The sequence below is a fragment of the Ambystoma mexicanum genome, assembly GCF_040938575.1.
Source record: "Ambystoma mexicanum isolate Mex_15411 chromosome 12 unlocalized genomic scaffold, UKY_AmexF1_1 Mex_chr12_unloc.1, whole genome shotgun sequence".
In the NCBI taxonomy this organism is placed as follows: domain Eukaryota; kingdom Metazoa; phylum Chordata; class Amphibia; order Caudata; family Ambystomatidae; genus Ambystoma; species Ambystoma mexicanum.
In genome coordinates, this window is record NW_027182322.1 from 14,061,259 (window position 1) to 14,075,587 (window position 14,329).

The window sequence follows — 14,329 nt, forward strand, 5'->3', positions numbered from 1 at the left end:
TCAGTTTACAAGAAAATACAGTAATACCCTATTCTCCGAATTTATCCCTAAAGGAACAAAGGTGTAGTTCAAGGTTTCACCCAGAAGTGTGATTCTTCTACAGACATTTTATGTTTCAGAAAACAATTATTCTTTCTTGTATTCCAGAAGGCTTGATAATATGATGTGAAGTAAACACTGGATTGACAAAACTTCGATCATCCCTTAATGTATGCAAGTGGATTTTTATCTGGCTCTGTGGCGCAATGGATAGCGCATTGGACTTTTAAGTGAAGTGGCAAAGTCATTCAAAGATTGTGGGTTCGAATCCCACCAGAGTCGCATTTTTTACTTTCTTATTCAAACAAGGAACATTATGCATGTGAGGAATGTTTATTTTTGGCCGATGCTTTAATCTTAGTATTTGACCCAAGTTGAACCTATGTATCTAATACAGCATGCAACTGAATCAAAGGCAGTCTGCCTTCCATTGCAACAGGAACATATTGCTCATAAGCAATACAACATTACTGCCACAAACTTGGCACTTTCCTAATGTATCCTTCCTTCAGAAACATTGTCTTTATAATAGCTGTAAATGAGATAGACCAAAAACACGACACCCTACACTCAGACATTTGTTTCTAGCGACATATAAAGTAAAATCTTCTTTCAAAGCTATTTATGGTATATTCTCTTTGTGTTTTTGTATTGTTAACCAATTGTATGTCTGCACTTTTTATCCAGTTCTTTTTTATTAAGGTATGGAATTGTTGTCCAAACCTATTCACTTGGCAAGAAAATACTGTAATACCCTATTCTCTGAATTTCTCCCCAAGCGAACAAAGGTGCAGTTCAAGGTTTCACAAAGAAGTGTGATTCTTGCTACAGACATTTTATGTTTCAGAAAACAATCATTCTTTCATGTATCCCAGAAGGCTTGATAATGTGATGTGAAGTAAACACTGGATTGACAAAACTTCGGTCATCCCTTACTGTACGCAAGTGGATTTTTATCTGGCTCTGTGGTGCAATGGATAGCGCGTTGGACTTCTAAGTGAATTTGCAAAGTCATTCAAAGGTTGTGGGTTTGAATCCCACCAGAGTCGCATTTTTTACTTTCTTATTCAAACAAGGAACATTATGCATGTGAGGAATGTCTATTTTTGGCCGATGCTTTAATCTTAGTATTTGACCCAAGTTGAACCTATGTATCTAATACAGCATGCAACTGAATCAAAAGCAGTCTGCCTTCCATTGCAACAGGAACATATTGCTCATAAGCAATACAACATCACTGCCAGAAACTTTGCACTTTCCTAATGTATCCTTCCTTCAGAAACATTGTCTTTATAATAGCTGTAAATGAGATAGACCAAAAACACAACACCCTACACTCAGACATTTGTTTCTAGCGACATATAAAGTAAAATATTCTTTCAAAGCTATTTATGGTATATTCTCTTTGTGTTTTTGTATTGTTAACCAATTGTATGGCTGCACTTTTTATCCAGTTCTTTTTTATTAAGGTATGGAATTGTTGTCCAAACGTATTCAGTTTGCAAGAAAATACAGTAATACCCTATTCTCCGAATTTATCCCTAAAGGAACAAAGGTGTAGTTCAAGGTTTCACCCAGAAGTGTGATTCTTCTACAGACATTTTATGTTTCAGAAAACAATTATTCTTTCTTGTATCCCAGAAGGCTTGATAATATGATGTGAAGTAAACACTGGATTGACAAAACTTCGATCATCCCTTAATGTACGCAAGTTGATTATCATCGGGCTCTGTGGCACAATGGATAGCGCGTTGGACTTCTAAGTGAATTGGCAAAGTCATTCAAAGGTTGTGGGTTCGAATCCCACCAGAGTTGAATTCTTTACTTTCTTATTCAAACAAGGAACATTATGCATGTGAGGAAAGTTTATTTTTGGCCGATGCTTTAATCCTAGTATTTGACCCAAGTTGAACCTATGTATCTAATACAGCATGCAACTGAATCAAAAGCAGTCTGCCTTCCATTGCAACAGGAACATATTGCTCATAAGCAATACAACATTACTGCCAGAAACTTGGCACTTTCCTAATGTAGCCTTCCTTCAGAAACATTGTCTTTATAATAGCTGTAAATGAGATAGACCAAAAACACGACACCCTACACTCAGACATTTGTTTCTAGCGACATATAAAGTAAAATCTTCTTTCAAAGCTATTTATGGTATATTCTCTTTGTGTTTTTGTATTGTTAACCAATTGTATGTCTGCACTTTGTATCCAGTTCTTTTTTATTAAGGTATGGAATTGTTGTCCAAACCTATTCACTTGGCAAGAAAATACTGTAATACCCTATTCTCTGAATTTCTCCCCAAGCGAACAAAGGTGCAGTTCAAGGTTTCACACAGAAGTGTGATTCTTGCTACAGACATTTTATGTTTCAGAAAACAATCATTCTTTCATGTATCCCAGAAGGCTTGATAATGTGATGTGAAGTAAACACTGGATTGACAAAACTTCGATCATCCCTTACTGTACGCAAGTGGATTTTCATCTGGCTCTGTGGCGCAATGGATAGCGCGTTGGACTTCTAAGTGAATTTGCAAAGTCATTCAAAGGTTGTGGGTTTGAATCCCACCAGAGTCGCATTTTTTACTTTCTTATTCAAACAAGGAACATTATGCATGTGAGGAATGTCTATTTTTGGCCGATGCTTTAATCTTAGTATTTGACCCAAGTTGAACCTATGTATCTAATACAGCATGCAACTGAATCAAAAGCAGTCTGCCTTCCATTGCAACAGGAACATATTGCTCATAAGCAATACAACATCACTGCCAGAAACTTTGCACTTTCCTAATGTATCCTTCCTTCAGAAACATTGTCTTTATAATAGCTGTAAATGAGATAGACCAAAAACACAACACCCTACACTCAGACATTTGTTTCTAGCGACATATAAAGTAAAATATTCTTTCAAAGCTATTTATGGTATATTCTCTTTGTGTTTTTGTATTGTTAACCAATTGTATGGCTGCACTTTTTATCCAGTTCTTTTTTATTAAGGTATGGAATTGTTGTCCAAACGTATTCAGTTTGCAAGAAAATACAGTAATACCCTATTCTCCGAATTTATCCCTAAAGGAACAAAGGTGTAGTTCAAGGTTTCACCCAGAAGTGTGATTCTTCTACAGACATTTTATGTTTCAGAAAACAATTATTCTTTCTTGTATCCCAGAAGGCTTGATAATATGATGTGAAGTAAACACTGGATTGACAAAACTTCGATCATCCCTTAATGTACGCAAGTTGATTATCATCGGGCTCTGTGGCACAATGGATAGCGCGTTGGACTTCTAAGTGAATTGGCAAAGTCATTCAAAGGTTGTGGGTTTGAATCCCACCAGAGTCGCATTTTTTACTTTCTTATTCAAACAAGGAACATTATGCATGTGAGGAATGTCTATTTTTGGCCGATGCTTTAATCTTAGTATTTGACCCAAGTTGAACCTATGTATCTAATACAGCATGCAACTGAATCAAAAGCAGTCTGCCTTCCATTGCAACAGGAACATATTGCTCATAAGCAATACAACATCACTGCCAGAAACTTTGCACTTTCCTAATGTATCCTTCCTTCAGAAACATTGTCTTTATAATAGCTGTAAATGAGATAAACCAAAAACACGACACCCTACACTCAGACATTTGTTTCTAGCGACATATAAAGTAAAATCTTCTTTCAAAGCTATTTATGGTATATTCTCTTTGTGTTTTTGTATTGTTAACCAATTGTATGGCTGCACTTTTTATCCAGTTCTTTTCTATTAAGGTATGGAATTGTTGTCCAAACGTATTCAGTTTACAAGAAAATACAGTAATACCCTATTCTCCGAATTTATCCCTAAAGGAACAAAGGTGTAGTTCAAGGTTTCACCCAGAAGTGTGATTCTTCTACAGACATTTTATGTTTCAGAAAACAATTATTCTTTCTTGTATTCCAGAAGGCTTGATAATATGATGTGAAGTAAACACTGGATTGACAAAACTTCGATCATCCCTTAATGTATGCAAGTAGATTTTTATCTGGCTCTGTGGCGCAATGGATAGCGCATTGGACTTTTAAGTGAAGTGGCAAAGTCATTCAAAGGTTGTGGGTTCGAATCCCACCAGAGTCGCATTTTTTACTTTCTTATTCAAACAAGGAACATTATGCATGTGAGGAATGTTTATTTTTGGCCGATGCTTTAATCTTAGTATTTGACCCAAGTTGAACCTATGTATCTAATACAGCATGCAACTGAATCAAAGGCAGTCTGCCTTCCATTGCAACAGGAACATATTGCTCATAAGCAATACAACATTACTGCCACAAACTTGGCACTTTCCTAATGTATCCTTCCTTCAGAAACATTGTCTTTATAATAGCTGTAAATGAGATAGACCAAAAACACGACACCCTACACTCAGACATTTGTTTCTAGCGACATATAAAGTAAAATCTTCTTTCAAAGCTATTTATGGTATATTCTCTTTGTGTTTTTGTATTGTTAACCAATTGTATGTCTGCACTGTTTATCCAGTTCTTTTTTATTAAGGTATGGAATTGTTGTCCAAACCTATTCACTTGGCAAGAAAATACTGTAATACCCTATTCTCTGAATTTCTCCCCAAGCGAACAAAGGTGCAGTTCAAGGTTTCACAAAGAAGTGTGATTCTTGCTACAGACATTTTATGTTTCAGAAAACAATCATTCTTTCATGTATCCCAGAAGGCTTGATAATGTGATGTGAAGTAAACACTGGATTGACAAAACTTCGGTCATCCCTTACTGTACGCAAGTGGATTTTTATGTGGCTCTGTGGCGCAATGGATAGCGCGTTGGACTTCTAAGTGAATTTGCAAAGTCATTCAAAGGTTGTGGGTTTGAATCCCACCAGAGTCGCATTTTTTACTTTCTTATTCAAACAAGGAACATTATGCATGTGAGGAATGTCTATTTTTGGCCGATGCTTTAATCTTAGTATTTGACCCAAGTTGAACCTATGTATCTAATACAGCATGCAACTGAATCAAAAGCAGTCTGCCTTCCATTGCAACAGGAACATATTGCTCATAAGCAATACAACATCACTGCCAGAAACTTTGCACTTTCCTAATGTATCCTTCCTTCAGAAACATTGTCTTTATAATAGCTGTAAATGAGATAGACCAAAAACACAACACCCTACACTCAGACATTTGTTTCTAGCGACATATAAAGTAAAATATTCTTTCAAAGCTATTTATGGTATATTCTCTTTGTGTTTTTGTATTGTTAACCAATTGTATGGCTGCACTTTTTATCCAGTTCTTTTTTATTAAGGTATGGAATTGTTGTCCAAACGTATTCAGTTTGCAAGAAAATACAGTAATACCCTATTCTCCAAATTTATCCCTAAAGGAACAAAGGTGTAGTTCAAGGTTTCACCCAGAAGTGTGATTCTTCTACAGACATTTTATGTTTCAGAAAACAATTATTCTTTCTTGTATCCCAGAAGGCTTGATAATATGATGTGAAGTAAACACTGGATTGACAAAACTTCGATCATCCCTTAATGTACGCAAGTTGATTATCATCGGGCTCTGTGGCACAATGGATAGCGCGTTGGACTTCTAAGTGAATTGGCAAAGTCATTCAAAGGTTGTGGGTTCGAATCCCACCAGAGTTGAATTTTTTACTTTCTTATTCAAACAAGGAACATTATGCATGTGAGGAAAGTTTATTTTTGGCCGATGCTTTAATCCTAGTATTTGACCCAAGTTGAACCTATGTATCTAATACAGCATGCAACTGAATCAAAAGCAGTCTGCCTTCCATTGCAACAGGAACATATTGCTCATAAGCAATACAACATTACTGCCAGAAACTTGGCACTTTCCTAATGTAGCCTTCCTTCAGAAACATTGTCTTTATAATAGCTGTAAATGAGATAGACCAAAAACACGACACCCTACACTCAGACATTTGTTTCTAGCGACATATAAAGTAAAATCTTCTTTCAAAGCTATTTATGGTATATTCTCTTTGTGTTTTTGTATTGTTAACCAATTGTATGTCTGCACTTTGTATCCAGTTCTTTTTTATTAAGGTATGGAATTGTTGTCCAAACCTATTCACTTGGCAAGAAAATACTGTAATACCCTATTCTCTGAATTTCTCCCCAAGCGAACAAAGGTGCAGTTCAAGGTTTCACAAAGAAGTGTGATTCTTGCTACAGACATTTTATGTTTCAGAAAACAATCATTCTTTCATGTATCCCAGAAGGCTTGATAATGTGATGTGAAGTAAACACTGGATTGACAAAACTTCGGTCATCCCTTACTGTACGCAAGTGGATTTTTATCTGGCTCTGTGGTGCAATGGATAGCGCGTTGGACTTCTAAGTGAATTTGCAAAGTCATTCAAAGGTTGTGGGTTTGAATCCCACCAGAGTCGCATTTTTTACTTTCTTATTCAAACAAGGAACATTATGCATGTGAGGAATGTCTATTTTTGGCCGATGCTTTAATCTTAGTATTTGACCCAAGTTGAACCTATGTATCTAATACAGCATGCAACTGAATCAAAAGCAGTCTGCCTTCCATTGCAACAGGAACATATTGCTCATAAGCAATACAACATCACTGCCAGAAACTTTGCACTTTCCTAATGTATCCTTCCTTCAGAAACATTGTCTTTATAATAGCTGTAAATGAGATAGACCAAAAACACAACACCCTACACTCAGACATTTGTTTCTAGCGACATATAAAGTAAAATATTCTTTCAAAGCTATTTATGGTATATTCTCTTTGTGTTTTTGTATTGTTAACCAATTGTATGGCTGCACTTTTTATCCAGTTCTTTTTTATTAAGGTATGGAATTGTTGTCCAAACGTATTCAGTTTGCAAGAAAATACAGTAATACCCTATTCTCCGAATTTATCCCTAAAGGAACAAAGGTGTAGTTCAAGGTTTCACCCAGAAGTGTGATTCTTCTACAGACATTTTATGTTTCAGAAAACAATTATTCTTTCTTGTATCCCAGAAGGCTTGATAATATGATGTGAAGTAAACACTGGATTGACAAAACTTCGATCATCCCTTAATGTACGCAAGTTGATCATCATCGGGCTCTGTGGCACAATGGATAGCGCGTTGGACTTCTAAGTGAATTGGCAAAGTCATTCAAAGGTTGTGGGTTCGAATCCCACCAGAGTTGAATTCTTTACTTTCTTATTCAAACAAGGAACATTATGCATGTGAGGAAAGTTTATTTTTGGCCGATGCTTTAATCCTAGTATTTGACCCAAGTTGAACCTATGTATCTAATACAGCATGCAACTGAATCAAAAGCAGTCTGCCTTCCATTGCAACAGGAACATATTGCTCATAAGCAATACAACATTACTGCCAGAAACTTGGCACTTTCCTAATGTAGCCTTCCTTCAGAAACATTGTCTTTATAATAGCTGTAAATGAGATAGACCAAAAACACGACACCCTACACTCAGACATTTGTTTCTAGCGACATATAAAGTAAAATCTTCTTTCAAAGCTATTTATGGTATATTCTCTTTGTGTTTTTGTATTGTTAACCAATTGTATGTCTGCACTTTGTATCCAGTTCTTTTTTATTAAGGTATGGAATTGTTGTCCAAACCTATTCACTTGGCAAGAAAATACTGTAATACCCTATTCTCTGAATTTCTCCCCAAGCGAACAAAGGTGCAGTTCAAGGTTTCACACAGAAGTGTGATTCTTGCTACAGACATTTTATGTTTCAGAAAACAATCATTCTTTCATGTATCCCAGAAGGCTTGATAATGTGATGTGAAGTAAACACTGGATTGACAAAACTTCGATCATCCCTTACTGTACGCAAGTGGATTTTCATCTGGCTCTGTGGCGCAATGGATAGCGCGTTGGACTTCTAAGTGAATTTGCAAAGTCATTCAAAGGTTGTGGGTTTGAATCCCACCAGAGTCGCATTTTTTACTTTCTTATTCAAACAAGGAACATTATGCATGTGAGGAATGTCTATTTTTGGCCGATGCTTTAATCTTAGTATTTGACCCAAGTTGAACCTATGTATCTAATACAGCATGCAACTGAATCAAAAGCAGTCTGCCTTCCATTGCAACAGGAACATATTGCTCATAAGCAATACAACATCACTGCCAGAAACTTTGCACTTTCCTAATGTATCCTTCCTTCAGAAACATTGTCTTTATAATAGCTGTAAATGAGATAGACCAAAAACACAACACCCTACACTCAGACATTTGTTTCTAGCGACATATAAAGTAAAATATTCTTTCAAAGCTATTTATGGTATATTCTCTTTGTGTTTTTGTATTGTTAACCAATTGTATGGCTGCACTTTTTATCCAGTTCTTTTTTATTAAGGTATGGAATTGTTGTCCAAACGTATTCAGTTTGCAAGAAAATACAGTAATACCCTATTCTCCGAATTTATCCCTAAAGGAACAAAGGTGTAGTTCAAGGTTTCACCCAGAAGTGTGATTCTTCTACAGACATTTTATGTTTCAGAAAACAATTATTCTTTCTTGTATCCCAGAAGGCTTGATAATATGATGTGAAGTAAACACTGGATTGACAAAACTTCGATCATCCCTTAATGTACGCAAGTTGATTATCATCGGGCTCTGTGGCACAATGGATAGCGCGTTGGACTTCTAAGTGAATTGGCAAAGTCATTCAAAGGTTGTGGGTTTGAATCCCACCAGAGTCGCATTTTTTACTTTCTTATTCAAACAAGGAACATTATGCATGTGAGGAATGTCTATTTTTGGCCGATGCTTTAATCTTAGTATTTGACCCAAGTTGAACCTATGTATCTAATACAGCATGCAACTGAATCAAAAGCAGTCTGCCTTCCATTGCAACAGGAACATATTGCTCATAAGCAATACAACATCACTGCCAGAAACTTTGCACTTTCCTAATGTATCCTTCCTTCAGAAACATTGTCTTTATAATAGCTGTAAATGAGATAAACCAAAAACACGACACCCTACACTCAGACATTTGTTTCTAGCGACATATAAAGTAAAATCTTCTTTCAAAGCTATTTATGGTATATTCTCTTTGTGTTTTTGTATTGTTAACCAATTGTATGGCTGCACTTTTTATCCAGTTCTTTTCTATTAAGGTATGGAATTGTTGTCCAAACGTATTCAGTTTACAAGAAAATACAGTAATACCCTATTCTCCGAATTTATCCCTAAAGGAACAAAGGTGTAGTTCAAGGTTTCACCCAGAAGTGTGATTCTTCTACAGACATTTTATGTTTCAGAAAACAATTATTCTTTCTTGTATTCCAGAAGGCTTGATAATATGATGTGAAGTAAACACTGGATTGACAAAACTTCGATCATCCCTTAATGTATGCAAGTGGATTTTTATCTGGCTCTGTGGCGCAATGGATAGCGCATTGGACTTTTAAGTGAAGTGGCAAAGTCATTCAAAGGTTGTGGGTTCGAATCCCACCAGAGTCGCATTTTTTACTTTCTTATTCAAACAAGGAACATTATGCATGTGAGGAATGTTTATTTTTGGCCGATGCTTTAATCTTAGTATTTGACCCAAGTTGAACCTATGTATCTAATACAGCATGCAACTGAATCAAAGGCAGTCTGCCTTCCATTGCAACAGGAACATATTGCTCATAAGCAATACAACATTACTGCCACAAACTTGGCACTTTCCTAATGTATCCTTCCTTCAGAAACATTGTCTTTATAATAGCTGTAAATGAGATAGACCAAAAACACGACACCCTACACTCAGACATTTGTTTCTAGCGACATATAAAGTAAAATCTTCTTTCAAAGCTATTTATGGTATATTCTCTTTGTGTTTTTGTATTGTTAACCAATTGTATGTCTGCACTTTTTATCCAGTTCTTTTTTATTAAGGTATGGAATTGTTGTCCAAACCTATTCACTTGGCAAGAAAATACTGTAATACCCTATTCTCTGAATTTCTCCCCAAGCGAACAAAGGTGCAGTTCAAGGTTTCACAAAGAAGTGTGATTCTTGCTACAGACATTTTATGTTTCAGAAAACAATCATTCTTTCATGTATCCCAGAAGGCTTGATAATGTGATGTGAAGTAAACACTGGATTGACAAAACTTCGGTCATCCCTTACTGTACGCAAGTGGATTTTTATGTGGCTCTGTGGCGCAATGGATAGCGCGTTGGACTTCTAAGTGAATTTGCAAAGTCATTCAAAGGTTGTGGGTTTGAATCCCACCAGAGTCGCATTTTTTACTTTCTTATTCAAACAAGGAACATTATGCATGTGAGGAATGTCTATTTTTGGCCGATGCTTTAATCTTAGTATTTGACCCAAGTTGAACCTATGTATCTAATACAGCATGCAACTGAATCAAAAGCAGTCTGCCTTCCATTGCAACAGGAACATATTGCTCATAAGCAATACAACATCACTGCCAGAAACTTTGCACTTTCCTAATGTATCCTTCCTTCAGAAACATTGTCTTTATAATAGCTGTAAATGAGATAGACCAAAAACACAACACCCTACACTCAGACATTTGTTTCTAGCGACATATAAAGTAAAATATTCTTTCAAAGCTATTTATGGTATATTCTCTTTGTGTTTTTGTATTGTTAACCAATTGTATGGCTGCACTTTTTATCCAGTTCTTTTTTATTAAGGTATGGAATTGTTGTCCAAACGTATTCAGTTTGCAAGAAAATACAGTAATACCCTATTCTCCAAATTTATCCCTAAAGGAACAAAGGTGTAGTTCAAGGTTTCACCCAGAAGTGTGATTCTTCTACAGACATTTTATGTTTCAGAAAACAATTATTCTTTCTTGTATCCCAGAAGGCTTGATAATATGATGTGAAGTAAACACTGGATTGACAAAACTTCGATCATCCCTTAATGTACGCAAGTTGATTATCATCGGGCTCTGTGGCACAATGGATAGCGCGTTGGACTTCTAAGTGAATTGGCAAAGTCATTCAAAGGTTGTGGGTTCGAATCCCACCAGAGTTGAATTTTTTACTTTCTTATTCAAACAAGGAACATTATGCATGTGAGGAAAGTTTATTTTTGGCCGATGCTTTAATCCTAGTATTTGACCCAAGTTGAACCTATGTATCTAATACAGCATGCAACTGAATCAAAAGCAGTCTGCCTTCCATTGCAACAGGAACATATTGCTCATAAGCAATACAACATTACTGCCAGAAACTTGGCACTTTCCTAATGTAGCCTTCCTTCAGAAACATTGTCTTTATAATAGCTGTAAATGAGATAGACCAAAAACACGACACCCTACACTCAGACATTTGTTTCTAGCGACATATAAAGTAAAATCTTCTTTCAAAGCTATTTATGGTATATTCTCTTTGTGTTTTTGTATTGTTAACCAATTGTATGTCTGCACTTTGTATCCAGTTCTTTTTTATTAAGGTATGGAATTGTTGTCCAAACCTATTCACTTGGCAAGAAAATACTGTAATACCCTATTCTCTGAATTTCTCCCCAAGCGAACAAAGGTGCAGTTCAAGGTTTCACACAGAAGTGTGATTCTTGCTACAGACATTTTATGTTTCAGAAAACAATCATTCTTTCATGTATCCCAGAAGGCTTGATAATGTGATGTGAAGTAAACACTGGATTGACAAAACTTCGATCATCCCTTACTGTACGCAAGTGGATTTTCATCTGGCTCTGTGGCGCAATGGATAGCGCGTTGGACTTCTAAGTGAATTTGCAAAGTCATTCAAAGGTTGTGGGTTTGAATCCCACCAGAGTTGCATTTTTTACTTTCTTATTCAAACAAGGAACATTATGCATGTGAGGAATGTCTATTTTTGGCCGATGCTTTAATCTTAGTATTTGACCCAAGTTGAACCTATGTATCTAATACAGCATGCAACTGAATCAAAAGCAGTCTGCCTTCCATTGCAACAGGAACATATTGCTCATAAGCAATACAACATCACTGCCAGAAACTTTGCACTTTCCTAATGTATCCTTCCTTCAGAAACATTGTCTTTATAATAGCTGTAAATGAGATAGACCAAAAACACAACACCCTACACTCAGACATTTGTTTCTAGCGACATATAAAGTAAAATATTCTTTCAAAGCTATTTATGGTATATTCTCTTTGTGTTTTTGTATTGTTAACCAATTGTATGGCTGCACTTTTTATCCAGTTCTTTTTTATTAAGGTATGGAATTGTTGTCCAAACGTATTCAGTTTGCAAGAAAATACAGTAATACCCTATTCTCCGAATTTATCCCTAAAGGAACAAAGGTGTAGTTCAAGGTTTCACCCAGAAGTGTGATTCTTCTACAGACATTTTATGTTTCAGAAAACAATTATTCTTTCTTGTATCCCAGAAGGCTTGATAATATGATGTGAAGTAAACACTGGATTGACAAAACTTCGATCATCCCTTAATGTACGCAAGTTGATTATCATCGGGCTCTGTGGCACAATGGATAGCGCGTTGGACTTCTAAGTGAATTGGCAAAGTCATTCAAAGGTTGTGGGTTCGAATCCCACCATAGTTGAATTTTTTACTTTCTTATTCAAACAAGGAACATTATGCATGTGAGGAAAGTTTATTTTTGGCCGATGCTTTAATCCTAGTATTTGACCCAAGTTGAACCTATGTATCTAATACAGCATGCAACTGAATCAAAAGCAGTCTGCCTTCCATTGCAACAGGAACATATTGCTCATAAGCAATACAACATTACTGCCAGAAACTTGGCACTTTCCTAATGTAGCCTTCCTTCAGAAACATTGTCTTTATAATAGCTGTAAATGAGATAGACCAAAAACACGACACCCTACACTCAGACATTTGTTTCTAGCGACATATAAAGTAAAATCTTCTTTCAAAGCTATTTATGGTATATTCTCTTTGTGTTTTTGTATTGTTAACCAATTGTATGTCTGCACTTTGTATCCAGTTCTTTTTTATTAAGGTATGGAATTGTTGTCCAAACCTATTCACTTGGCAAGAAAATACTGTAATACCCTATTCTCTGAATTTCTCCCCAAGCGAACAAAGGTGCAGTTCAAGGTTTCACACAGAAGTGTGATTCTTGCTACAGACATTTTATGTTTCAGAAAACAATCATTCTTTCATGTATCCCAGAAGGCTTGATAATGTGATGTGAAGTAAACACTGGATTGACAAAACTTCGATCATCCCTTACTGTACGCAAGTGGATTTTCATCTGGCTCTGTGGCGCAATGGATAGCGTGTTGGACTTCTAAGTACATTGGCAAAGTCCTTCAAAGGTTGTGGGTTCGAATCCCACCAGAGTCGCATTTTTTACTTTCTAATTCAAACAAGGAACATTATGCATGTGAGGAATGTTTATTTTTGGCCGATGCTTTAATCTTAGTATTTGACCCAAGTTGAACCTATGTATCTAATACAGCATGCAACTGAATCAAAAGCAGTCTGCCTTCCATTGCAACAGGAACATATTGCTCATAAGCAATACAACATCACTGCCAGAAACTTGGCACTTTTCTAATGCATCCTTCCTTCAGAAACATTGTCTTTATAATAGCTGTAAAGGAGATAGACCAAAAACACGACACCCTACACTCAGACATTTGTTTCTAGCGACATATAAAGTAAAATCTTCTTTCAAAGCTATTTATGGTATATTCTCTTTGTGTTTTTGTATTGTTAACCAATTGTATGTCGGCACTTTTTATCCAGTTCTTTTTTATTAAGGTATGAAATTGTTGTCCAAACCAATTCACTTGGAAAGAAAATACTGTAATACCCTATTCTCTGAATTTCTCCCCAAGCGAACAAAGGTGCAGTTCAAGGTTTCACCCCGAACTGTGATTCTTGCTACAGACATTTAATGTTTCATAAAACAATCATTCTTTCATGTATCCCAGAAGGCTTGATAATATGATGTGAAGTAAACACTGGATTGACAAAACTTCGATCATCCCTTACTGTAGGCAAGTGGATTTTCATCTGGCTCTGTGGCGCACTGGATAGCGCGTTGGACTTCTAAGTGATTTGGCAAAGTCATTCAAAGGTTGTGGGTTTGAATCCCACCAGAGTCGCATTTTTTACTTTCTTATTCGAACAAGGAACATTATGCATGTGAGGAATGTTTATTTTTGGCCGATGCTTTAATCTTAGTATTTGACCCAAGTTGAACCTATGTATCTAATACAGCATGCAACTGAATCAAAAGCAGTCTGCCTTCCATTGCAACAGGAACATATTGCTCATAAGCAATAAAACATTACTGCCAGAAACTTGGCACTTTCC

General features: G+C 36.2%; 5 non-coding genes across 5 annotated transcripts; all 5 read left to right on the plus strand.

Moving 5' to 3' along the window:
• Nucleotides 1-2,531: 2,531 nt before the first annotated feature.
• Nucleotides 2,532-2,621, plus strand: TRNAR-UCU (transfer RNA arginine (anticodon UCU)). The gene is given in 2 exon segments: nt 2,532-2,568; nt 2,586-2,621. It is a non-coding gene; the product is annotated as a tRNA-Arg (tRNA).
• A 2,209-nt stretch (nt 2,622-4,830) lies between these two features.
• Nucleotides 4,831-4,920, plus strand: TRNAR-UCU (transfer RNA arginine (anticodon UCU)). Its single transcript is given in 2 exon segments — nt 4,831-4,867; nt 4,885-4,920. It is a non-coding gene; the product is annotated as a tRNA-Arg (tRNA).
• A 2,976-nt stretch (nt 4,921-7,896) lies between these two features.
• On the plus strand, nt 7,897-7,986 carry TRNAR-UCU (transfer RNA arginine (anticodon UCU)). The gene is given in 2 exon segments: nt 7,897-7,933; nt 7,951-7,986. It is a non-coding gene; the product is annotated as a tRNA-Arg (tRNA).
• A 2,209-nt stretch (nt 7,987-10,195) lies between these two features.
• Nucleotides 10,196-10,285, plus strand: TRNAR-UCU (transfer RNA arginine (anticodon UCU)). Its single transcript is given in 2 exon segments — nt 10,196-10,232; nt 10,250-10,285. It is a non-coding gene; the product is annotated as a tRNA-Arg (tRNA).
• A 2,976-nt stretch (nt 10,286-13,261) lies between these two features.
• Nucleotides 13,262-13,351, plus strand: TRNAR-UCU (transfer RNA arginine (anticodon UCU)). The gene is given in 2 exon segments: nt 13,262-13,298; nt 13,316-13,351. It is a non-coding gene; the product is annotated as a tRNA-Arg (tRNA).
• Nucleotides 13,352-14,329: the final 978 nt, after the last annotated feature.